This window comes from Ochotona curzoniae, unplaced genomic scaffold (genome assembly GCF_017591425.1).
Source record: "Ochotona curzoniae isolate NIBS_2020 unplaced genomic scaffold, NIBS_Ocur_1.0 contig_883, whole genome shotgun sequence".
Taxonomy (NCBI): Eukaryota; Metazoa; Chordata; class Mammalia; order Lagomorpha; family Ochotonidae; genus Ochotona; species Ochotona curzoniae.
This window is the reverse complement of record NW_024466599.1, coordinates 73,928,804-73,955,711: the sequence shown is the minus strand read 5'-3', so window position 1 is coordinate 73,955,711 and position 26,908 is coordinate 73,928,804.

Genomic DNA, 26,908 nt, shown 5'->3' with positions numbered 1-26,908 from the left:
CATGTTCCTAGGCATTTGTCCAAGACAATCGTAAAAAATAAATGTGCATGTAAATATTATCTCACCAATCTTGCAATTTACAAAAATTGCGCACGTGAACATTACTATCCTACATGGTATCTAGTAGTCCAAAACCCATCCATGTTCTTATCATTATCACAAATCTCCTCCTTGGAGAGCTACTCAGCAAAAAACAAGGTTGAAGGAAATTAATTCATGAAATAAGATGAATCTTAAAAGCATTGTGTGGAGTCAAATAGGTTGACCATAATAAGGCTACCTTCAAAAGGTATGCACTTCAATGTAAATTTAAGGAGCAGTGGAAAGCAGATCAATGAGTACTCAGGGACATGGCCGGGGAAATCAGGGGATGGTTTCCTTTTGGGGAAAAGATCTTTACCTTGTTTGTCATGACCAACAATTACATGCAAGAACATGAAATCTCCTCTCAAATATAAACCTCTGAGATCCTTGGGGGCCTTCTGGTCAACTGAAACCTTTGTTTTCCCCTGATGAAGTCCTCTGATCCAGCCCACTCATCAGGGCTCAGCTCCCATGAAGTTCCTACTGTGCTCACACCCAACCCTTTCTTAACTCCTCTTACCTAGTCCTTGTCACATACACTTTAAACGTATGTTGACATTTTTTTTTTCAGTTTTTGGAAAATATTGTTAGTCGTTACAAAATCGGACTGTGCGTTTTGGAACCTTTGTTCCAAAGCAGTCACCCGATCTGCTCAACATAGACAGTGTAATATACAAATGAGGAATCATCAAGATCACGCAAAATGAAATTTCAAGTTTAGTTTACTTCGGTTTTAATAAACTTGGAAATCCATACACAGGAGCTGTCTTCCACAAGTTCATGGAAGGAGTAGGGACTTCGGTGTACCACACCACACTGTCAGTTCTGACACTGGCATTCCCTATCACAGGACTGGCCTCAGTCCTGGCTTGACAACACACTAGCTTCCTGCTAGTTCATCTGGTGAAGAGATAAATGGCCCGAGGAAGGCCTGCAGCTGATGAGAGAACCTAGAACCTGGGACCTCCTGGCCTCTGGTTTTAGCTGTTTCAGCTTTGGTTGTGGTTGGCATTTGGTTAGGGAAGTGGTAGATGAAAAATCACTGGATCATCCTTCTTCTGTCACCCTGGTTTTTTAGTAAAAAAATTTCCTAACAAATAAATGAACAAACAAACAAGCAAAAAAAAAAAAAACTGTATATTAACCTAGTGGCTAAAGTCCTCACCTTGCACACGCCAGGATTCCATATGGGCACTAGTTTGTGTCCCGTTGGCCCTGCTTCCCATCCGGCTCCTTGCTTGTGGCCTGGGAGAGCAGTGGAGGATGAGTTAAAACCTTGTGACCCTGCACCCACATGGGAGACCTGGAAGAGCTCCTGGCTCCTGGCTTTGGATAAGCTCAGCTCCAGCCATACAGCCACTTAAGGAGTGAATCATCGGGCAGAAGATCTTCCTCTCTGTCTCTCCTCCTCTCTGCATATCTGGCTTGCCAATAAAAATAAAATAAATCTTTTAAAAAAAAACATTAGAAAACAAAAATAAAATAAATAACAGAGACACAAATCATCAATTCTTCTATGTGTCCCCTTTTACCCTTTGTTCCACTCTGTAGCTATGTTGCTTGCAATTACTGTTTTATCCAATTTTGCCAAATTTCCTCATACATTATACAGTTCTTTCATTCTAATTGTTCCTGGAAGTACTCTGTTTCCCTCAAATCAGTAAGCATGCCTTTCTGTATGGCCTGCAACCCACGGTAGCTGGTGTTGGCATTGGAAAGTAATTACACACCACAATTTTGTTAATATATCACAATAATCATGCTCGTTTCCTTAATAACAGCTCTATTTCTTGAAATCCTCCATAGGAGAGTTCCCTATTAATGATGATTAGGCCAGCATTGCATAGGAGGGGAATAATTTATCGTCTTCCTACAGTAAGGAGGGCTAGTAGCTCCTTGGAGAGTAGAGGTAATTTAGACATAGAACAGGCAGTCAGGAACTTTATCACTGTTCCCCAGGAATCGTTGCTAAGGGGGGAATCTTATTTTCCATGATCCGGGTACTGTCTCTGCAAATCTGCTTCTTATTATAGTTGAAGCAACTGAAGCTAATAGAAATGATCTAACTTAAATAAATAACTTGTTCCACACAAATGAGTACACAGCTGAGTTAGAGTTGAGTTCCAAACTAAGTTTCAAAATTCAGAATCAAATTCAAAACTGAAAATTGAATTTCAAAATTCAATCTCCAATCTATCTTTTTGAGATACTGGACTACTCCTCTATGATAATTCTTTAAAAGCATATTATGAAAATATTTTCAAATAAATACATAATACAGGCAACAGTATGATGAATGTGATGTCCTCAAAAGAAGGGTTAATATTCAGCAAAGTTTTGTTTTGTTTTTCTTATCCGTCGACTTATCCCTTTTTATTTTCTATTTTTTAAATTTCTTTTTTCCCTTATATACAGTAGCTTGAAACAGATTCAGATGATATATCTTTTTACCTTCGTTGATACACACAGCAAAACATTTTAAAAATAATCTTATTCTCAGCTAACAATACTACCTTCCCAGACGTTACTGAATTAACCATAATTTTTTTTTCGGTGCAAGAGATTTCAAAAATACCTGCATATGTTGTTTGGTCCACATCAGGATCCAAAGAGTACATACATCATTCTTCCAGGTACTGGTGCTCAGGAGCTTGCAAATCCAGGCACTTCTTTGTTCATTTCTTCCTTGTATTTATTTACATCGTTGACTTACTGTCAAAAATGGACGGTAGTCTTATAGATTGTTCCGACTTGTCATTCTCCTTTCTTTGATTGTAATTTGGCTTTCTATTCTGCCTTCTACAAACATGTTTCCTGCATTAAAAAAAAAAGTCTGGTGGCAGTATAGTGCAATAGTTGGCACATTGAACATCTTAAAAAAATTTAAAAAAATTAAAAAGATGTCCGGGGCTTACTTGGTGGCAAGGCAATGTGATGCTCTGGCTTTTTGGATGGGTGCCCATAAGTGTCTGGCTGCTTCGTTTCCAAACCAGCTCCCTGCTAATAGCTAGGGAAAGCAGACAAGGATGGCCCAAATTCTTTCACCCCTTTACCCACATGGCATACCGGGAGGAGGCTCTTGTCTCCAACTTCAAATGGCTCAGCTCTGGTGATTAGGGAGTGAACCAGAGAATGGACAATCAAGCTCTCTCTCTTCTCTTATGCTCTCTCTGTGTGTCATTCTTTCTGTAACTTTGCCTTCAAAAAAGAAATTCACAGATCCTAGACTCTTATTTATGTTCTGGCTGTTTCTTGGCTTGAGTACTGGCTCCTCTGCTATGGAACTGGCTTCCTGGTATTGTATCACCTTGGTTACAGCAAAGGATGACTGAAACATCTGGATCTCTGACACTCAGGCGGGGGATTATGTTTCTATTTCCTGGATTAGCTTTGGGCAGGGAACCAGTAAATGGCATATCTCTGTCTCTCTGCCTTTCAAATAAAATGTAAATACATAACATTAAGAGAGATGAAAATGCGTGTTGAGACTTCCTGCAGGCATTAATATATAGCATGTTTTCATAGTTAGTCCATGTGTGTTTACTTGTCAAATGTCTTGTCTATCATCAAGCTATAGTCTACATAATGTATGAGAGGTCTTCTAAAAATTTTAGAATAATATATGTTATTAAAGAAAATATAAGGTTGCTTCCACTTGTCACCATCCAGGCATTAGTCCTTCTCATGTTCCAATCCCATGTCTCAGCCCTTCTCAGTGTAGATTCCCTTCATATATTTTTGTGTTTGAAGAAGTTCTGCGTTTCTAGAAGCGAGCACAGATCACTTTAGCACTGTCCATGCACTTAGAACCGGGAGTCCTTTTCCTAGCACACTCATCATTTTCAAGTGTGTGAACTGACACAGCTGACAGTCAGCTTTAGGTTTTCCCATGTGGTTGGTGATTTTTTTTTTTTTTTGATCCAAGGCTGGTAGCATGTGGAGATATATTGCTCCTTGCAGTTCCTGCCACTCAGCTCTCTTCTGTTAGCCAGTGTTCTGGAAATTTCCTTCAACCTACTAGCATGAGGGACCACAGCAAGTTCTACTCACCGCACTTCCATGGCTTGTTTGCAGGAAGACTTTTGGTCTTGAAAAGGCTGGTTGCCATGATCAAGTCATAAGTGTTTTTCCTCTAATATTTTTAAAGGATGCTGTTCTGCAGGGGAAGAATGGTAGAAGGAATGTCTTCTTGATGGTAAAATAGGATATCCTAACAGGACAGCAGGTTCATCCTGAATTCTATCCTGTCAGCCAGTGGAGTTGCTAAGATCTAGACAGTAAACTGGAGATCTGAGAAATATGCATACTTCACATTTATTCTTTGAGATGATTTGGGGAAAGGAGTTATCTTTGCATGGCTTGGTATTGATCTTAGAGTATTTTATAGATCTTAGGAGCAGTTTCTTGGATACATATATATATAATATAAATAATTATAGATTTGTATCTGTATATAAATATACACAATATGAATACATAGAGATACATAACTACATATACATATATATGATATAAATATATGTATTTAATGAAAACACTGAATAGCCTTACAAATTCTGTTTGTGTGTAAATATAAACTTCATATAACTGTGTTTTTAAACTGCTAATGTTTTTGTTAGGGAGATCATCTTTGAGACTGGCTTCTCGAGACATAATTATCCTGCAAATTATATGAATATTTAGAAAATTCAGGTTAAGTGGCTGATCTTTTAACACATGTTTGTAGCAAGTTTTACAGCGTGGCATTTATTTTATTAGACACATTCACTTCCATAATATAGAATTAGGGAGGTGTTTTGTGGACTAGTTAGGCAATGAAAAAAGGAAGCTTGGACTTATTGAAATAATTAGGGAACAGACACAATTTAAAACAATGTGTTTGATCTTTGAAAACTCCTGTGAGATTACTGCAAGTTTCATTGTCATGAAGCTTAATTTGAGGAAGGTGATATTTTCCTTTTCTTTAAAACTTTATTCTTGGTTTTCCTGGGCAGAAAACTCTGGTTTATTGGGAAGGTTTTAAAGAAGGCTTTAGAAGAAGATGACAAAATAAAAGGCTTTTCAGTGGCCTGTGGGGAGGCAGGGCTTGCCCTGAGATGGGATTTGGGTCACAATAGTTCTCTGGGCCAACTGTCACTCAGTTTTTACGGTGGAATTTAAATAACCCTATTGTTTTGTAAGAATTCCTACTTTGACTACTTTATTCTGCGGAATGGCACTGCACTGATTCCCTCCCAAAGCTTGAACTGTCAAGATTTTGTATTGTATTTTATGTTGGCCTGTATCACATCTCTTCCTTATGAAAATGGTGGACCCTATAAATAACAGTTCTCAGTCAAGCAATTGAATTTGGCTTCTAGAAAATAAAACCCTGATCCACACTAACACAGCATGTCACTTGGAAAACTCAATATTACTCCTTGATAGGACAAAGCTAATAGCTAAATGTTGAAAGTTCCTGGGACACAAAGTGTTGAATGCGCTCTTTTGAGGAGATGAGTACCAGAGGAAAGAATATGAAACTCTTGTCTTTCAAATTGGCGTTAAATGGCTTACCAGGATTTTTGCTATCTGATCTTCAAAACAATCCCAAGAACTATGTGATATTGCCATTCCTGTTTTATAGGTAGAAAAATACTTCAGAAGGCGAAATAACTTGCCCAAGTTGATATTGTTAGTAAGCCTATAATACAGATTACACGTGGAAATGTCACACACTGTGTTATGTAACACTTTGGGAGTTCGTAAAATTAAATTGGAGAGGAATCCTACACATTTCACTTTAATACATTTATTCTAAATAATTCTATTCGCAGCTTTGGTTAGTTTGCTTGGCCAAGCTGTTGAAAAACTCCCCAAAGTCAGTGCATGGAGAAGCCCTCGTTCTTAATATTGAACACATTCTTTGTAATGTGTTTTTTCATCTAGTGTCCTGGTCTTCATTTCTAAGTCCCAGCTGTCTTTGTAGCATTTGTAGAGCAAGTCTATCTTTCTACCCATATGAAACAGTCTTCTACATTACACTATTCTTCACCTTCAAAAAGTATTAGTATGATGAAACTTGCTTATTTCTTTTTAAAGAAAAATAAATCTATATTAAGCATATTTAAAAGCAAAGAAGAAAGCAAACAAAAACAAAAGAAAAACAAAACAAAACAAAAAACATTTGTATGGAAGATTGCCCCCGGATCTCTGCTTGCCTAGCCCATGTGGGGGGCCATAGGCATACTCTACATGACACACCTTGTCCCCAGGGAAATTCGCTTTGACTTACCAAGACCCTTGGGCATGCAGCAACAGTGATGGGCTGCACCCTTGTCTCTCTTCTCTGCCTCTTTGACGAAGTGTGCTAGGACTTCCTTGGCAAACAATTCTAGGAAGTCCAGTGTTACATTCATCCTGCTTTTCAGCAGGCAATGGGTTTGCCCTAAGACATAACTTCCCGGTGCTTCCTGAACTTTAACTTCATTGGAAGGCCCAGAGAGAGAGACATATCTGTTAGCCTGTCACAATGTCATTGTTGGGCGGAAGTACTGTGGAGACAGCCCTTCTTCCTGCTTCCTTGGTTTGCTCTATTGTAAGCCAGGAACTTTTTCAAATCAACAGACATCCCTCACCACCAGTTTGTCTCCAATATTTCTGTGGCAGAACACTGTTGCCTCACCCCTTGGTGGTCTTGGGGACTGCTGGAGAGACCTCCCAAAAGTTTGGCCTGGAGGATACCTGTGTCTGTGGAGTAGGCTTCCTGGAGTATCAGTAGAAGAAAGACATTTAGTCAGGTATCTCCATGCAGCTCACAGTCGTCCAATCTCCTTCCTTGTCTCATAGAGTTGGTGTCTGCATAGTCTAGTATCTTGCTAACTTCATGAGTCTTCTGTATGACTACCAGGGACTTCTTTGCTACGGCAGTCTGTGCTCGAACTCCACTCACCTCAGCTAGACAGCCGGCTCTTACCCTCTGTGTCAATCATGCTCTGCTCATCACCTATGTAAACTACAGTACAAAAAGGTTTTTTTTTTTTTTTTTTCTAGCACACAGGTGCAAATATTTAGGCACTCCCCTCTGGTGTTTCTCTGCCTGTTTCCTAAAATGTGGAACCAGTTGCTTTGCGTACTTTATGCAGTTTGAGAGGTGTTCGTAGAGGGAAACTACTGCAAATGGTTGTTACTCTATCATGGCTAGAATCATAAAGCCTCGGTTTTCTCCTAAATGCTGTCTTGGACTCCTGTCTTCCTTCTTTGAACTACACATTCTAAGAGCAAATTCTAAGTGTAAACATAGAAGAAAAAGCAAAACAAAATCTTACCTGGTACCTTACCTGGGGGATTTAGAGCAGCTGGGCTCCTCAACCATTTTTTTCTTTTCATTAAATGTGTACACGATAATTGAATCTGAGCTATTTCCTCATCTCTATAAAAAAGCAATTTGATTTTTTCAATAAGTAAAATTATATGCAATTATGTAAATGCTTCTAGCTAAAAAGAAATCATTAAAAAATCTGGGAATTCTTTTAAAAGATCAAAAACTATCTAATGATAGAGAAACAGAACACACAGAGCTGCTTTGCAGAGCTATGATGTTTGATCATTTGGCATTTCAAGTGCCTCAATGTGCTTTTACGTGTTAATAATCTATTTTTATAATATGTTCGTATACGGATAATTTTAGGGATGGCCAGAGGATGACAGTTAAACCTTTTATCAGTGTTAGTAGAAAAGTTTCCAGACTGGCATAACGATGGAGCTGAGTGACAAGGTCAAACTTCCCTCCTATGACATCACTAGACAGCTGGGCTCATCACGTTTTTCCTTGTGTATTGTTTCTGATATGTGACAAAAGAAGCACCTCCGTTACCCAGAAAGTTACAGGCGAGGATGAAAGCTGGGTTTTATAACATTATTTCAAGGAGATCTGGTGAAGAGCTTGTAGTTTTATCACTAAAAATTCCCAAAGGAAATCGGATGACCTGCTTGTACTGTGTTTCAGATTTGCTTCTGAAAGCATATACATATACTGCTTTCAAACTGTTAGGGCCATGATTCAAAATGACATGCTAATATGTAATTTATGTTTACTTGCCTGTATGTTTATAATATTTTTTTTTCATACAGAATGGCTGTCCTGTGAGATGATGGCCAAAGGGCTACCACAGAAGAAAGCTACGAATAAAAGTGAAATGTTGCGTTGACCGGCTCCTGTGACTCAAGCCAGTGACGGTCACTGTGCTTCCCTTCATTTCCCGTTCTCTCTCTCAGCTCTTAGATGGTACCGTGGGGACAGTTGACTTCCACGTATGAGGGAAAGCTACCAGAAAGGGTTGGTCACTTTTCAGTTTCTGTTTTATAAGTATATATATATATGTGTGTGTGTGTGTGTGTGTGTATGTGTCACCTTAATTCATAAATGTAAGGAAATGGACATTTTGCTGCTGTTACCCAGGCAGGAGGTGGACAGCTTCCTAACGCAGTTGACTGGTACGATCAGTATTTCCTTCATGTCAGTCAGTTTGCACTGATGAAACACTCGCGAAGTAATTCATTATCACTGACGTAAATTGTGTCTCCGTGAAAGAAGTGCGAGTGGAAGTGTTCGTGAATTCTCAGATTGTAGCCAACCTAAAAATCAAAAGCTGCATTTCTCCTTCGTAACACAAAAAATAAGGCACACACTTCTTACCTTTAAGACTGACTGATTTATTAGAGAGAGAGAAAGAGAGAGAAAAGCACTTCCATTTCTCGGTCACTCCACCAAGAGCCACAGAGGCTAGGGTGGGGCCATGTTGAAGCCATCAGGTGGCAAACTGATCCTGGTTTCCCACATAAGTAATAGGGTTGCAAGTACTGGCGTCATCTTCTGCTGATTTCGCAGGGAGCTGAGTTTGAGAGCAGACAGGACCCTAACCCACACTCACATTTACAATGTGAATGACCCACATAGCTTTACCCAATGTGCTGCAATGCCTAGCTTAGTGTACACATTGCTTTTTCAAATTGATCTATTGAGTTGCAATTCAGAGTTGTACACAAAGAGAGAGATACAGAGAAGCGAAATTTTCAATCTCCTTGTTCATGCCCCAGATGACTGACTGAACAGTCAGGCGGAGGCCAGACTGAAGCCAGGACAGAGGAGCTGCCTCGGAATGTTCCATGTGATTGGCAGGAGCCCAAACAGCTGGGAGCTATTCCACTGATTCCCCAAGACCACTAGCAGGGAGGTTGATAACAAGTGGAACAGCCAGAATACAGACTGACACGCACAAGCAATGTTGGCACCGTCAGGCCTTAATGTACTCATTTCTAATGTACTCATCTCCATTGGGCACTTTCTACTCATTTTTCTTAAATGTAATTATTTATTCTTATCAACTTCTCTCTCACACACACACACACACAAAACACCACAACCACACATATTCAGAGATCTTCTATGCACTAACTTATTCCCCTTAAACATCCCAGTACTGGGTCAGGCTGAAGCCAGGAGCCAAAACTGCATCCAAGTCTCCCACGTGGCTGGCAGGGCCCGATTATTTGAATCATCAACTGCTGCGTCTCTGTCCGCATTAGCAGAACACCAGATCAGAATTGGAGGTACTAGGACTGGAATAGGACTCTGATATTAAATATAGGAATTCCAAACAGTAGCCTAATTCACTACACCACAATCCCTGCTCCTTCCCCCAGTCAAATAAATTCACTGTTGTTCTTTGCCATAAAAACTAATTCCGGGTCCAGCGCGGTGGTGCAAGTGGTTAGGATCCTCGCCTTGCACGCCCAGGATCCCATATGGGCACCGGTTCTAATCCCGGCAGCCCCACTTCCCATCCAGTTCCCTGCCTGTGGTCCAGGAAAGCAGTCGAGGACGGCCCAAGGCTTTGGGACCCTGCACCCATGTGAGAGACCCAGAAGAGGCTCCTGGCTTCGGACCGGCATAGTATCAGCCGTTGCGCTCACTTGGGGAGTGAATCATCGGACAGAAGATCTTCCTCTCTGTCTCTCCTCTCTGTATATCCGCCTTTCCAATAAAAATAAATCTTAAAAAAAAAAAAAAACTAATTCCGGTCCCAGTGCGATAGCATAGTGGTTAAAGTCCTGAATGTTGAGTATTTTCTTCGCTTTGAGGTTGTTTTCAGATGTCATTTCTATTTTGACAGAGTTATTTATAGATAGATAAACAGATAGGTGGTAGACAGAGATATCCCACCTACGTATCCACTCCCCAAATGTTTGTAGCAGCCAGAGTTGAGCCAGGCTGAAGCCGAGTAACAGGAACCCCATCTAGAGTTCCTGAATGGGGAGCAGGAGCCCAATACACTTGGGGAATTCTCTGCTGCTTCCCCAAGTGTATTGGGAGAAAGTTGGATTGGAAGTGGAGTCTTGGACTGGAACAGGCAATTTCATCTGATATGCTGGTGAGACCAGTGGCAACTTAATATTCTGTACTATATCCACTAATTATTTTTTTTTTAAGATTTATTTTATTTTTATTGGAAAGGCGGATATACAGAGAGGAGAGACAGAGAGGAAGATCTTCCGTCCCATGATTCACTCCCCAAGTGAGCGCAACGGCCCATACTATGCCAATCCGAAGCCAGGAGCCTCTTCCGGGTCTCCCACTCGGGTGCAGGGTCCCAAAGATTTGGGCCGTCCTCGACTGCTTTCCCGGGCCACAGGCAGGGAGCTGGAAGGGAAGCGGGGCTGCCAGGATTAGAACCGGCGGATCCCGGGCGTGCAAGGCGAGGACCTTAACCACTTGCGCCCACCGCGCCGGGCCCATGAGCTGATTTAAAAAAAAGCTATTTGGAACTGTTTAATTGGTAAAGTTGAGATTTAGTGCCAGAAGTTCATTATTCCATCGGTTGTGTCATAATTGTAAAAGTTTTGGTGAACTGTGCAAAGTTTTCTGCACATTTGAGATAGTCAACAGTTGCAGATCGTATGGAATGGATTTACTCAGATAAGCTACAGATTTGGGGAGGATTCGGTGTCTTGTTGACTTCAGGCTTCTAGGCCAATGATATTGGCACCATGTGATCATCAGTGCCCGTAGAGCCACAGCAAGGGGTGATAAAGTAAATGGAGAAGGCCCAAACTAGTGGTCTGCACATCCCTAGCTTAAAAGCTGTTGCTTGGTGATGAAGGACACGGTGGCTGCAACAGACTGTTGAGGATGTGTGGTGGTTTGGATTGAGATCATGCACAATACAGTAGTAGCAATCAGCTCATGGCTGGCAAAATGAGTTCTGCCAAGTGTGTGAGGGCAGCTGAACGACTGGACTGGAGGAATTTATGTTCCTATAGCTACAGGCAAGAGCTGTGGTTACAAGAACATTGGTGTGGCCAGCACACCTGCATCAGTACAAGGTGGAGCGCTTGTCAGGAATGGGAAGAGACTTTATAGAGTCTCAGGTGCCTGGAGACTGTGAAGTTTGAAAGTCTTCTCAGCAGTTGGATCTGTTAGCCATTGGACCATGACTGCAAACACTGCAGCTGCCACCGTTGTGAAAATTCTGGGGAGTAAAGTCACCATGAAACTATTGAAGTCTTCAGTGGAGATGTCAGTTAAAGTCATTGCAGAGTAGGCAACGGAACTACAGTGATTGCTGCCACAAGGCTGGTACTAACAATACTCATCTCTTCTCTCTGTTCCCAGCTCTCTCAGTGTTCTGCTTTTTCTTTTCCGACTAAACCATGCTACTCGGTGATTTAGTATAGAGGAAACAAGCTCATCAGAGGCAGTGCTCCCAAAGTCGGAGGAGGCTGATTCCTCATCCTATTGTTCTGCAAGGAGGACAGGTGATCCAGAAATATCTTTGTGACGCACACTGCTGCCCTGGGAGATGTATGTATTGCTGACAAGTCATTGCTCTTCATATAAGGATAGAAGACTGAAATTCCTTATTCTGTCATTTGCTGATGTTGACTTTCCACTGTTAAATTCCTAATGGTTTGCTTTTTGCTTCATACAGGAAGGACAGGTTTCTAAATTGCTCAAAGTCATGTCAATAATCCCTGATTTTTAAACTGTATTTATTACACAGCTGATTAAGGTGAGAACACACATTTATCCAGTTACAAATAGCTTCCCATAATTCCCTACTTATAAAAGATTTCCCCTTCCAAATTACAGGATTTATATTTTTGATAATTAATTAAGCTACGTGTCCTTAATAATTTCCTCGCTTCCTTGGATTTTATTTTGACTACTGAAATGCTCACCCTTTGGAAGTTAGCACAAGTTTATTTATTCATTTTTATTTTTGGACAAAGAATTGCAAAATTCATGGTAAATTCTGAGTACCTGGGAATGCTGGGTTGTATTTGACCATTTTCTGAAGTTGCGCAAAGAAGATGACAAAGACTTCTTACAATTTATTCAGGTTAGTAATCTAACTCACGGTAGTGACTTGTGTAGGAGCCCTACCCGCAAATCCTTGCAACTTTGGTGAGAGGAATGTTGGTGCACTGTTTAAAATATAGCAATAAAAATGTCCACTCAACTGTACATTTTTACCTCAAAAATTATTGGACTTATTTTTTAAAAAAATGGTTAGAAGTTTTTCGAAAATATTTAGGTCTACTATAAAAGAACAGAAAGGAAATAGTTCCCACTTATTTTCCTCACCTGTAATCTTTCATTTACCTTATTAGGATGTTTTGGAGGGTGTAAAACATTTGTTGCAAGCGATGAAACAATGTTGACATGTTCCTATTGGTTTAAGTCCATAGGTCACATAACGGATTATGTGTTTGTTGTATAACTCTTTGTGTTTTAACCAATGCGTAGTGCCTACGTCTATCAATACGGAATCGCACAGACTATTTTGCTGTCCTACAAACCCACTGCGACCTCCCTCTGGATAGCCCTTACTTCTCTTGCGCCCCTAGAAATGACTGGTCTTCCGACTAACTGTACTTCTGCCTTTTCAAGGAGTTCTACTAGTTGCGCTCAAACAGTATGTCGCATTTTCAGACGGCTGTTTTCAGCAATTTGTGTTTCAGTTCCTTCATGTCTTATCAGGAATTGACTCCGCGCTTCATTTTGTTTGGCATTTGAAGGATAAATACGTTGTTGCATGCATGTAAAATGATTTATAGATGTATCACCCGAGGGACAACTTGGTTGTTTTGAATTTTGTTCTGTTAGGAATAAAGCTTTTATAAACATTTGTGTGCAGATTTTGTGTGGACTTACCTTAACTGATTTGGGAAAATACTTAAATACTAAAAATTTCCAGACAATCTTTCTAAGTGATGGCATTACTTTGCATTCTTACCAAAATGAGTGAAAGCTCTGCTGTTCCACATCCTCATCAGAATTTGATGTTGCCAGAATCTGAAAGGGTAATTTTTTCCCACAAGGTTAAAGTTTAATGGCATCTAGAACACTATTGCTTTCACTTATAATTCTTTGACAATTGTTTTATTTATATGAAATGAACAAACTTCATGGTACAGCTTTAGGAACACAGTGGAACTTCCCACCCTACTGTACACTTTCCCCATCTTCCCTCCCCCTACTTTGCTTCTTCCTTCTCTCCTCCTCCTCCTTCTTCTTCCTTTTCTTCTTCAGTTTCTGCAATGGCATGGGGCCAGTGCTGTGGTGCAGCATGGTAATCCTCAGCCTTCTGGCTCCGACATACCATTTGGCTGTCGATTTATTTCCTGGTTACAACTTCATTTCCCATCTAGCTCTCTGGTCTTGTCTGGGAAAGCAGTGGGGGATGCCTCAAGTTTGGGGGACCCTGCACCCATGTGGGAGACCCAGAAGAAGTTCCTTGCTATCAGCATTTAGTGAGTGGATCAGCAGATGGAAGATCTTTCGCTATTTTTCCTCTCAGTCTTTTGAAAAAAAAAGGAAAAGAAATATTAAAAAAAATAAAAACTCTGATGATTTGCTTTCTGTTTACTTCAAAATCCAATATTTAAAACTCTGTTAGATAACACATTCCACAAATAGCAAACAAAACAAAACACTGCTCCTTATAAGTAAAGACAACGGTTATAAAATGTAATCAAATCTCAAAATAGCAGTTTCACTCATATGGATTACATTTTGTTTGTGCTCTGTGTATTAGTCACCACAAATCATGGCAAGCATTTGATAGTTGTAATTGGGGGACAGGCTCATTTCAGTAAACATAATGATCACTCTCATTTTGATTTGTAATTCTTTATTTTCCATAGCTAACTTGCTTTGCAATTTTGATCATCATAAAGATATCCTAAGAGTTTCTGGGACAAACCAGGACCTGCATGTTTCTGAGAACTCAGTATAGCTTCTTGAAGGAAACCTCTTAGTCACTTCCTATAGAAAATAATTATGGTTTGCAATATGTTATGTTAACATGACATATGCAGAAATTAGCCTGAATTTTATATAACCAGACTTAGCACAGCATACCATTTATGCCTTTTATATAGAAATGCAAGAGGTGCCATTAACTAATCATGGTAATATAATGACTGTCTCTGCAAGCAGTAAAGAGACTGTAATATGAATTATGCTCCTAATGTGTTGGTAATTCACTCGAATAGCTTGTGAGTGACCTTTAGGTCTGTTTTGACCTATTGTCATATACACATATGCAAGTATATTGGGACTGAAAATGTGTTATTTTGACCTTGGTGAAAGAAGTGACATATTTTTAGAGGACTACACCATTACATGCCTCAATTTCCCAGCCTGCTATGTGGATATTAAAGTACGATAAAAAAGATATCACTGGAAACAGCAGCAGTGGTTGCACAGGGATTTATTCTGGACACCTTGGCTGCCAGAGAGAAGGTATGGTATGTTTGTATAGGGTCTCTGGGAAACTGAACCACTCTATTTCTGAAAACTCTGAAGAGTGAGGATAAACTATCCTGGCAGAGTTGAAATGCTCTCCGACTTGGATTAAAAGCAAATCAAGGTCACTTTCTGCTTTATGATTCTTTCAAAGTAGCTTTTGTATTTGAATGTCACTCTCCTGCGCTGTATTTAAATAGCAGAGTTAATAACTCCTCGATTATCTTAAGGATTATTCAAAAACATTAGGATAAACAAGAATCCGAAGGGATGGGAGCTCATCTTCCCAATCCTGTGAAACACCTGACACGGTTTAGCCTTGTAGCAGAGCAAAAGGCTGCTACAACATTTCTGGCAGACTATTGTTCTTAAAAATAAAAAAAAAAAAGAAAGGAAGAAAAAAAACTTTGGCATCCCTTGTCAAAATAAACCAAAGCATTTTCGTTTCTGCATGCAGTTAAAAAGGGAACAAAATGATTAGAGATGGTTTTATAAACGATATCACTCTAAATATTGCATATTGCTTGGAAAGGGGGAGAAAAACGAATAAAGCATCGTAAGAGCGAATTGTTCCCCTTTATTATAATCATTATGTCTTCGATGGAGATAATTAAATATAACTTAAGAGACAAGAGTGTGAGTCAGAGAAAGAGAAAGTGATTTCAAAGGCCAGAAGTTAATGTGTGCTTGCAAGACTCATCCATAAAAGGCCCGCTATCAGTAAAATGCTAACTTGTGTTTTATTTTATTATGACTGGTGAGATGACCTGAAAAAGACATGAAATGTGAGCACAGACCCTTGTGTGTCAGGGCTCAGAATATCACCTGATGTCGTTTAGTAAATGAAACTTGATTGGAGCCATTGTGTTCTTTTAACTAAGCTGTTCCTCCCACACTTTCTATTTTTGTCTTTACAAATCTATCATCATCCATTTTTTTTTCTCTTGAAGAATATGATGGGAGAGGGTGAGAATAGCAATCACCATGCAAATTGATTCAGTAAGGATTGTCAACAAGATAGTTTAGAATGTATCTTATAAGTCAAAACTTAATAAAAAGGATTGTAAATGGATCACAAACTAGGTGCAGACATATTTTCAAGCATTCACAAATGATTAGAGTGATTCTTGTAACCAAGACCTTGAATAAACACACACACACACACACACACACACACACACACACACACACACACAAATACACACACATGCCCACAACACAAAAACACATACAGAGGGAAAAAAACAAACCAGAAAATTCTTTCCAATAGTTGGCTTTCTGAATACAACTGCTTTCTTGTTCCAGTAGCTGTTGCTCGCCAAATAAAACATCACTGTTCCACTAGGAAATGGCTAGCTAAACAGAAAGTGCAATGAATCTGCCACTGATGAATATAAGGACTTCTCCATGAAGTCCCCTGCGTCAAAAGTTGTTATAGAGGCTTTTTTGTTGTGGAGGGCATTCCCAGGACTGGTTCCTCAGTGTTATGTAAATGACAAATGACTAGAGAAAATACTGGCATTAGGTAGGTAAGAAAATCAGTTTCCTGGTGAACGAATTCAAGCAGGTTCAACAATTAATAGGCAGCTATTCGTATATAAGAGAACCTGCTTACATTATTCGGTGAACCTGGACATTATTTTTAAAAGCACTGCAAGTCAGCATTGATGGGATCTGAAAAGTATAGGGTGAGTGAGGATCCAGACACTGGGCTTAGAAGTCTTTGCTTGTTCTTAAGTGGACCATGCTGCATTTCATTTTCACCTATAAGAAATGACTGACCCACTGAATCAACAGGGCAGAGTGTTTATAAATTTATCTATAGATCTTTTTTTCAAGTGATTCAATAAAGCATTGGGGTGTAAAGACTCATTAATTCCTTTTCTTCCAAAAACCTACCTATGCTATTTTTTCACAAGAATTTCAAAAATATTTGAGAGCACTCTATGCAATATTTTCATTTATAACTGTGAAACATTCCAGACACAAGCAAACTTGTAGAAAATAAGACTCATATATAACATCTGTATGTATCAAACAGATGTTAATGTAAAATATATTATTTTTTTCTGAAATGGCTGGAATAGAAATTGAAAAAAAAAAAAACTTCAACAAAGTTTTCATTGTTTTTATACTCTAGTCCTAAATCCAGGAAAGAAGGCGAATTAAAAACATAGGCACCTTCCAATGAGAATGACATTTGACCATACAAAACTGAATTACCACAGACCTTAAAATAGTTTCAGCTATAAGTAGAGGATGGAAAACTTTATACTGGGAAATTCCTCAATTGGAAAAAAAGAAACTACTAAGTAGTGAAGTTTTAGAACTGTTTAACTTAAAGATGTGTTTTCCAAAGTGACAATATAGGAAGTCAGATAAACTTTCTCAAGTTTAATGTTCTCATGAAAGTCGAGGCACTTGTTTGCAGAATGCAGCTTTTCCTATTCATTGATCCAGTTAAGTGAATTTAAGCATGCAGCGAATTCAAAATATTCACAGAAAATGAGATGACAAATAAGTTTACTTTGCTATGAAATTTTGAAATTCACGCAACTGTTGTTTTCATGATATCTGTTTTCCCATACAGCCTTCGATAGCCCCTGCTTACTGGATATCAAGTTTTTGAAGACAAAAATAAATCTCTTTTCAAAAAAAGCATCATTTATGTATTTGAAAGCGAAATGATGGAGAGGCATCATTCATTCACTGATGCACTCTTCAAATAACAATCCACCATAACATGGCCTCGTGTAGAAAAATGAAGAGATATGATTACTGAAGACATATTGGATAATGTTTCACAAAAAACGAGCATAGTTGAAATACATGGCAGTACCTTAGATAGTTCACATTGCGTGAAAACTTTTGAATGCTATGCATACGAGAAATTTTTAAGAAATATGAATATTGTGAAAAGTTATGCATGAACTTCAAAAAGCTTTGCAGTAATATAGGCTTATCTTTTAATTCCATTTTCCACAGGTGTGTGTGTGTGTGTGTGTGTGTGTGTGTGTGTATAAGCATACACATGACTTTCAAATAAGCACAAATAGATCAATAAATAAAATGTTTAAGTGAGTAACAATGAATGGTACCAATGGTTATGTATTTATTCTTTCATCCACTTAATGGACATGCAGGGAACTGAAAATGGGATGGATTTCAGAGTTCCTCTGTCAATACACTGGTCAAATTAAGTGGTGTGAGTTCACTAAGAAAATGGTTCAACTCTAAAATCAGCGAGGGAGTCCACTGCTGTCTACCCCAGCCTCCACTCCACTCCACTCCACAGGTTGCCTCACTGTCCTTCACAAGCCATTTTCATTCCAGCCCTTTGCCTCTGAGTGCATTTTCTCTCCAGCTGAAAAGTCTTACAATTTGCTTTCTAATTGTTCAAATCCTTCATAATCTCCCTGCTAAAATCAGGTCATACTTTCTCCACAAAACCTTACCCATTTTCTTGGGCTGCTATTTACTTCTTTGTTGTCTAAATTCCTTTGGGACAGATGGCTGGCTCCACCCTGCTCGGCTCCAGTGGCTGCAGTGTTGGGAATCATTGGCTAAGTGCGTGGCGTGATTTCAATCTTCTTCCCAAAGGAGGCTGTAGAGCTCCGAGACAGAACCTTGCTACTTCCTCCTGCTATCAGTTCCCCAATCTTTCTCCCAGATTAGAGATCTTGCCAGGATGGTGACCTTGGAATAGGTGGATGGATGTCTCGTTAGCAAAGCTACTACAGTAGCTAAAAAATACCACTTGATCATCAGAATTTAAAATAATTTCTGTGTTTTACAATGTGTAACTAATAAAACCACTGTTATAATTTTTTTGTATGTTTCTAGCTGTAAAATGTTTTACCGCTAGGTAGTTAGACAAACAAATAATATATGACCTAGGTAAGTATTACTGTGATAAAAACAGAAAGGAATTAATTCGGTAGATCTTAGTTGAAAACCTGCTGTGTGAGGGCCCAGCGGCGTGGCCTAGCAGCTAAAGTCCTCACCTTGAATGCCCCCGGGATCCTATATGGGCACCGGTTCTAATCCCAGCAGCTCCACTTCCCATCCAGCTTCCTGCTTGTGGCCTGGGAAAGCAGTCGAGGACGGCCCAAAGCCTTGGGATCCTGCACCCGCGTGGGAGACCTGGAAGAAGTTCCTGGAACCTGGCTTTGGACCGCCATAGCATGGGCCGTTGCGCTCACTTGGGGAGTGAATCATCAGACGGAAGATCTTCCTCTCTGTCTCTCCTCCTCTCTGTATATCTGACTTTCCAATAAACAAATACAAATCTTAAAAAACAAAAAATAGAAAAAGAAAACCTGCTGTGTGTACAGTCGCTGTGCTAGGTTCCTGAAGAGACTAAGCATGGAGATAATAACATACACTTCATGGAAATAGGAGCATTATGGAGTTGAGGAATTTTCCTAACTCATCTACTATTCCTAAGGCCATGTTGACTGCCAGGTTCGATACCTGTCATTTTTCTTTCCAATGCATATACATAAGCCTAGTATCAAGTCACTTAAATTTCATCAGGCACATCTTTTAATGTTGCCAAACATGCTGTATTTTTCAAAACCACTCCGATTCTCACCTCTGTGGAGCTCAATCAGTACCATCTTCCACGGAATTGTTCCTTCTCTGATCTCTCTCTCTCTTTTTTTTTTTGCATAATCTGTCTACTCCTCTTCTCATCCCTTCATTTTTGAAAGTCATACTTCTTTGCTTGCCGCTAGTTCAATTTAAATCTGCAAAGGGAACACCTTAAAGTATCAAGTTGCAATTCTATATAATGCTCGTAAGTGAACAAAGGTTTGAAAAGATGAATTGTTTTGTCACCAGTATATATGGAAAAGTGAAAGAATTATGCAGCATTTTGTCAGATAAAGATTTTAGCCAAATAATGCAGTGATGGTAGACTGGTACCTTCTCACAACAGTGAGCTTTGTGTTTGAAAACTTCAGGGAAAGGCACAATTCTTAATGGAGATACAGAACAGTGAGGGCTTTGTGACATCTAAGAGTTTTTTTGTAGAATGTGGAAAAGTTGTTGATGTGCCACTTAAATTTAGTCAGTGCACAACATGGAGAACCATTCCTGGGAACCTTGTTGTTGGGAACTGCCAATGGATCAACCAAAACAGGAGATATGTTCATGATGATGGGTGCCGAGTATGGATTAGGCAAGATGAATAAAGAGCCTTCATTTAAATGAATTAAGGGAAAGGAGGGAAGAGGAGAACTCAGGAAAAGAGACGTGAGGTGACACTCTTAAGAGACAAGATGAACAAGAATGCATGATGCCATAGAGGCAAGGAAAGAAGAGACACCAAAAACTTGTTCTGGCTGTTGCTAGAGAAGGGAAAACTAGGACAGTGTGAGTACATTTGCAAATTTTACCTTCTACTTCCAATCACATTTCATAAGAACATATGGCAATCCTAGCAATTAATTATGCGATTTAGGGAGAAGGTTTCCTATTTTGCAGTCTTGCATGTTGCAATTTTAAAAATTACTTCTAATCAGTGCACGAATATCACTCAGTCACCATTCTGAAGATGAAAACTTGAGGTTGACATTTTTGTGGAAGTGCTATAGCAGTAGCTTTATATATCTCCATCCATGTCCTCTCTCTCCAGCTTCTTGTGGAGACCCAAAATCATCATTTACATCGTTGCTGAAGGGCCAAAGGTTTAACCTGATGTGCTGAATAAGACTGTTAAGTGTTGCCAGGAAGACACACAGGTAGGACTTGTGGTGATGCAACGTTGCTTTTTTGAGAGTTTGGCTGACTCTGTAAACCATGCAGCCAATTCTGGGGCATGCAACTTTAATTTTCAACATACGGTTGTACATTGTGCTGGGTAATTTTCATGTACGTGTTCAGCTCCATCTCATCATCTGTCTCTAGTTTTGTTTCATGGAGGAAACTGGCAAGATATCAAAAGCAAGGAAGAGCTAAGGACATACTTCCTTTTCTTACCTTGTGCAAACTTTGGTAATTAATCCTTTCCTTTAACTAGGTCAAAGCTCCTGTTGGCCTTAGAGCATCACAAATACACTCTCAGGTGTAAGTTCCACCCAGGTGTGGAACTTATTAGGGTCGGTCCCAACAGGCCTTCTCCATCGTTTTAGCCTCTACACAAGTGGAGGCATTTCAGAATGTTTATGGAAAAAAATGGAATGCAAATGTCAGTGAATTTTGGAGTAAATTTATTTTTTGGATTCCAGTCATAGTTGTTTTAGTTTTCCATAACAAGCATATCCCATACATTTTTGTTAAAGATTTATTTTTATTATTTTTTATTGGAAAGGCGGATATACAGAGAGGAGAGACAGAGAGGAAGATCTTCCAGCCGATGATTCACTCCCCAAGTGAGCGCAACGGCCGATGCTATGCCAATCCGAAGCCAGGAGCCTCTTCCGGATCTCCCACGTGGGTACAGGGTCCCAAAGCTTCGGGCCGTCCTCGACTGCTTTCCCAGGCCACGGGCAGGGAGCTGGAAGGGAAGTGGGGCTTCCGGGATAGAACCTGCGCACATATGGGATCCCGGGCGTGCAAGGTGAAGACCTTAACCACTTGCGCCACCGCGCTGGGCCCATCCCATAACGTTTTTGAAGACTCCTCTTAGGCATGAATCCCATCACGCTGTGCATTAAAATACATTTTTGGTTTATAATTCCAGTTTCTACATGCTTTTGAAGCAGAAAGAAGGCCAAGACAGAGAGAGAGAGAGAATCCCGAGTGCCTAGGATGGAATCAGGTGTAGGAATTCCGTTCAGTGAACCTGGTTATGTGAGCCATCATCGCTGCCTCTCAGAGCCTGCCTTGATGGGATGTCACAGTTGGGAGCAGTGGGCGAGCATCCCATCCAGGCATTTCTGTAGGAGATGGGCATCTCACGACAGGCTACACATTGCTTCTTTAAAAACATTTGAGTGCACGCAGCAGTCTTTGGGAGAAGCAGATAAGGCTGGGGTCCCTCACCCACAATGGCTCCAGAATCACTGTGAAGACTGGGGTAGGGTTGGAGGTCACACTGCCACCATTGCATGACATTCCTGGGGGGTGGGACTCACATGGCTTTTGGGTTTTAATGTTTTTGGTTTAAAAACATTTTAAAGAAGCAATGTCGTTTCCAGCTTTCTTCAGCTTGTGTGATCTCTCTACTTCCTGCCAGAACTCTGACTGACAGCCAAGGTGGATCCTATCATGTGGAGCGTGGCAAGATAATTGTTAGCTATCAGTCAAAGACATCATTGATCCTAACAATTAATTTATTTCAAGGCCTATGCGCCTCAGCATCTGAAGAGGTACATACAATCTTGCACTTTTATCACAAGTCACTTCGTCTACTTCACAAAGGAGAAAGAGCGCATAGGAGGATTTTTGAAGTTATAATTCAATAAAGCTTAATTCTCTTCTTGGAAGCTCTAGAATTACTTTTCACTGCACTGTTGATGTGATTACACAGGATGTGAATGTTCATCTAAGTTTAGATACCTCTAGCTCATTCCTCCTTAAGGTATCATCTATAATTTACATTCTGAATCCTTAATGTAAATATGGTATATTTTCCATCCTGCAATCGATGGCATTTCCCTAACATTTTTTCCTCTCATTTCTTCCTCAGCATTGCATTGCATATCTATCTCTTTGCTTTTTACTCTTCATAGCCTCTTTCATAAATATTTGGCTTTTCAACCTCTTTATTCTGCTAGAGATATTCCGAGTCAAATTCAGCTTATCTCTGCAGTTCAGTTCGGAGTCTTTGAAAGAGGTGCAAAAAAGGAATCTCTATGGACCCCCTGCTGCAGCACAGCGTCTTGCTGCATGTGTCCTGGACTGAGGGAGAAGCCACTAGACCATTCGCCTTCGAGAAGCGTCTGTCCTCATTGGCTTCATCGGTGGTTACGTCAGTTGGAGATCTCACACTTATTCACGCGTTTAAGTAGCTCACGTTTGATTTCTCCCAATGTCTGGCAGTCATTTTTGTGTACATTTCCATGTGTTTATGATGTGTGTGAGTCCATGACCTGTGCTGACTTGGACAATAAGACAAGCTTTCAGAAAGGAGTGTGTTAGACGCAGAAGCAGCCTTCTCCGTAGCCTGGGCACAAGCCCTGGGACCTTCGGGGAAAAAAAAAGTTTTCACTTAGGAAAAAAAATTTGCTATTATGTGGATTATTAAGATCTGATATACAGTTCACTTAAAGGCTCCTATGGATTGCTGTGTTTGTCAAAACCCATCTTGCATGATCTGATCTTCATATCTGTGGCATATGACGTATTAGCTCCATAGGTGATAGACAAATCCCTTTGGGGGACCTTATTCATTTTTGCTTTGGGTGGAAAGATTGCATTTTGTTAACTGTGTTTGAGGAGCAAAAAAAGAAACAGGGATTGAGCGATAGTTGATCATATGCAGTCCTGTGTTTTATTTGCCTAGAAAGTTTTGGAAATTGAGGGTTATACAATACATACTTAATATCAAGTTAATATTACTTAATCACAGCTGTTGTATTAGAAGTATTTTTGTTTTGGTGCCCACAAATAAGGCAGAAAAGGTTGACTGTTGTCACATATTACGTGGGGACTCTGTATGTGCATTGCTGTTTCAGTAAATTAAAATGCCATTTGTCATTATCATAGTCGACAACATTCCCCAAGCACCAGACAGGCCAAATCTCTGCATGGAGTCTTAGCAAGCAAGGTCAAGGAAAGTGGCTTCTTACTTTTTATAGGGGTGCCCAATAGACGCTAATGGTATCGACAAAGATCCGCTAATGCAATGGATGGCATGCTACAGATCCCAGTCCCTAAGCCTGAAAACCATGCAGTGCACCTCCGCCACCAGGACATCTGCTGAGATCCCCCCAGCAGATGATGATAATTACTTTAGGTGGTACAATATTTGTTTAGAAATGAGACTTCTTATGTGATGTTGTTGGAGTAAATTGTTACACCATTATGGAAGGGAATTGGGTGCTTCTCACTAATTCTTTTTTTTTTTTTTTACATTATTTATTTTTGACTCAGAAATTCCATTTTTACAAATTTTTTGCCCTGTAGATTTGCTCACACAGGAATGTTTATTCATTAACTTCTTGCTATGAAGAGGAAAAAGTGTGTTGTGTGCTAGTCTTCATCGCTAGAGTTCCGCTGAGTAAGTTATGCTACACCCATCCACTGGAGGACTACACAGCCTTTAGGAAGCATGAGGGAATTCTATATGCATGGATACAGAACAATATAAATGAAAATCATCAAAGCACAGAGCAAGATGAAAAACACGTCGATTCTTTGCAGAAGGAAATAAGTATTGCCTTCTGGATTTTTAAATGAGCATTGTGTCTATTAATTTCATTTATAGAAATACATAAAGTTTAAACATTTTATTCAAAAATGAATTTATACTTAAACTTAAACTTTTAAATGCTGGCTTAAGAAAAATTAAAAGGAAACTCTAAATTAATCAAATCACAGATTTATTCAGTTTTCTCTTTTGCTCCTTAAAATACTTTCATGATTTTATTAAAATAATTACTACAACAAAAATACCTCATTCTTTAATTTAAAATTAAGTTTTTATGAGTTTTGTGTCTTAAAATATCTTAATTATTTGACTGAATAAATAAAAACATTTTAATTTAGCCTTTAACATTTCAGTTACTAAACACTCTCAGGTTCACACTCTATATCCCCTGATAACATCACTTGAAAACTTCTATTGCTCCCACCCAGCAAACTTGCTCCCACAAAAATTTCTACAAATAATTTCAATTGAACCCCTTTTTGTCTATGTCTAAATTCAGTCTTCATGGAGTCTGTAATTAACAAGGTCCTGGTATGTAACACCTGCTTGATGAACCAGTATATATTATGTTGATTTTGTGGTATTTTGTCAGCTAATCACCAGTCAATAAATACATATTAAATGTCTAATGTTATTACATGCATATATACAATAGACACTTCAAATGCAATGCGAAGGAATATTTTCATTCCGATACCGCATAGAATAATCACTAATGAAAGTGAAATGATTCAGGCACAGAAAGATAAATTGCCCATATTGTTGTTCATATGTAGAAGTTAATAGGCATAGAGTTAAAAATGTGTGAATGCTACATTAATCAGCATAATGTATATGTTTTTATAAATGTTGTATTCACTGAGTTATATCCTCTATAGAATGCTAACTTATTATTTGTTCCATTCTTTATTTTCTTTCTTTCACTGAGTGGATTTGAGCCCTTAACAAAACATTGTTCTGACACTAAACTTTCTTAATTCTGAATGTTTTTCCTGCACAGAAATTTGCAGAAAAATTTCAAAATCTAATCACTGCAGGGCCACCAGCTGTACCATGTTTAATTGCTTATTTATAAACACCTCTTGCCCTCATGAAAGAGCTCTGGTAAGATTACAGCATCGGATCCCTAAGGGAATGGAATCATCTCCAGCAGTTATTATAGGGTCTGCTGCAAGTTTACCTTGCGGTTCCTGGGGAGGAGATGCAACCTGAAGAAATGGTGGGACAGTGCTCTGTTTTGGCAACTGACAAAGTTTATTTCCAGGGTTTCAAGTTTTATACATTTCATGAAACAATGGTTCAGACATAACTCAGAGTTAGATCACGTCTAAGAACTCAGAGACAACTAAGAAGCTAACAAGGCAACCTAGTCAAAAGGTTATTGTAACAGGGACTAGATAATACTGTCCGTCCTCGATTGACTAGACAGAGCACAGATGTCCACCTATCTTCAAGGAGAGCACGAAAGCACATCCAAGGACTCAGCGGGGGCAGGAGCACGCTGTGGGGGAGAGGCCTTCTGCCTTCTCTTTGCTGGAGCCTCTTCTCAACAGGGTCTCACAGGTTTCGCTGCCCCAGTTTTCCCACAGGCTGTATTCCAACAGTCTGCCAAGAAATATTTGTTGAGTGGCTAAATATTTGTTGAATGAGTTACTCAGATGTTATTTCCCTTTATAGCAAACAGGTTTGGTAGCAAATTATCAATCACACTAGATTTTGTCTTATTTGGGATGGAATTATTGAAGAGATTGGCTTCCAAAAGTCTTTGAGAGAGTGGGAACATTCATTTTCCACACTTCTCATCACGGACTGAGGCAAACTGGGTAGCTTAAATAACAACAAGTGCATGTTATACTGCTGTGGCAGACGGAAGTCCTAGTTGTATCAAGGCCATGCTCCGTCAGCAGGCTCCAGGGGAAGATCCTCCTGCATATTCCACCATCTGGTGGCTATCAGCAGTCCATGGTTTCCTTGGCTTGTGGCTACGTCACTCTAGTCTCTTCCTTATCTTTCTAACACCCTTTTCTCTGTGTGTCTTTATTTCTTGTGTTTCTTAAACGGACACCCCCTGAGATTTTGGGCATGGTTGGGTAATCATCTAAGATTATTTCATCTCCAGGTGCTCAACTTAGCTGTAATATCAACAAAGTCCAGTTTTCCAGAAGAGGAAATTATGGAGATTGGGATAGGGGGCGTATCTGACTACACATGGGTGCTTTGGAAACAGCGTTCATGCTCCAATGAGCTACACAGAGAATTTGGAAACTGCCCAAAGACCAGTTAGTTGTTTTAGGGTCAGCTTTGTGAATGGCAAGAAATCCTCAAAAATAATTGATAAACGAGGTGGACAAGAATTCTGCTTCTAGAAGTCTTGACTCAAAAACAAGTTATACCATGCAGTTTGCATTATTTTTTCTTTTCTTGCCCCTCTTCAATTTAATGAAAATGAAAATGACAGGCATGTAATTTAATGAAAGATGTGGCTTCCATGGAGATGCTGGGAATTCAGGGGCCTTCTGAATGCAACAAGAAAAATAATGAATAGAATCAGTAGAAAACCAAGGTCATAAAGGGAGAAGTGAGTCAGCGAATCAAAATTTGAGGAGACTGACATGGATAGGTGTCAACCAAATCACAAGGAGGTTGGGATTCAATATAATTGTTCATATATCTCCGTCCTGGTATGTAGAGGGCAGTAACTTCCATGTGTGCTCAGT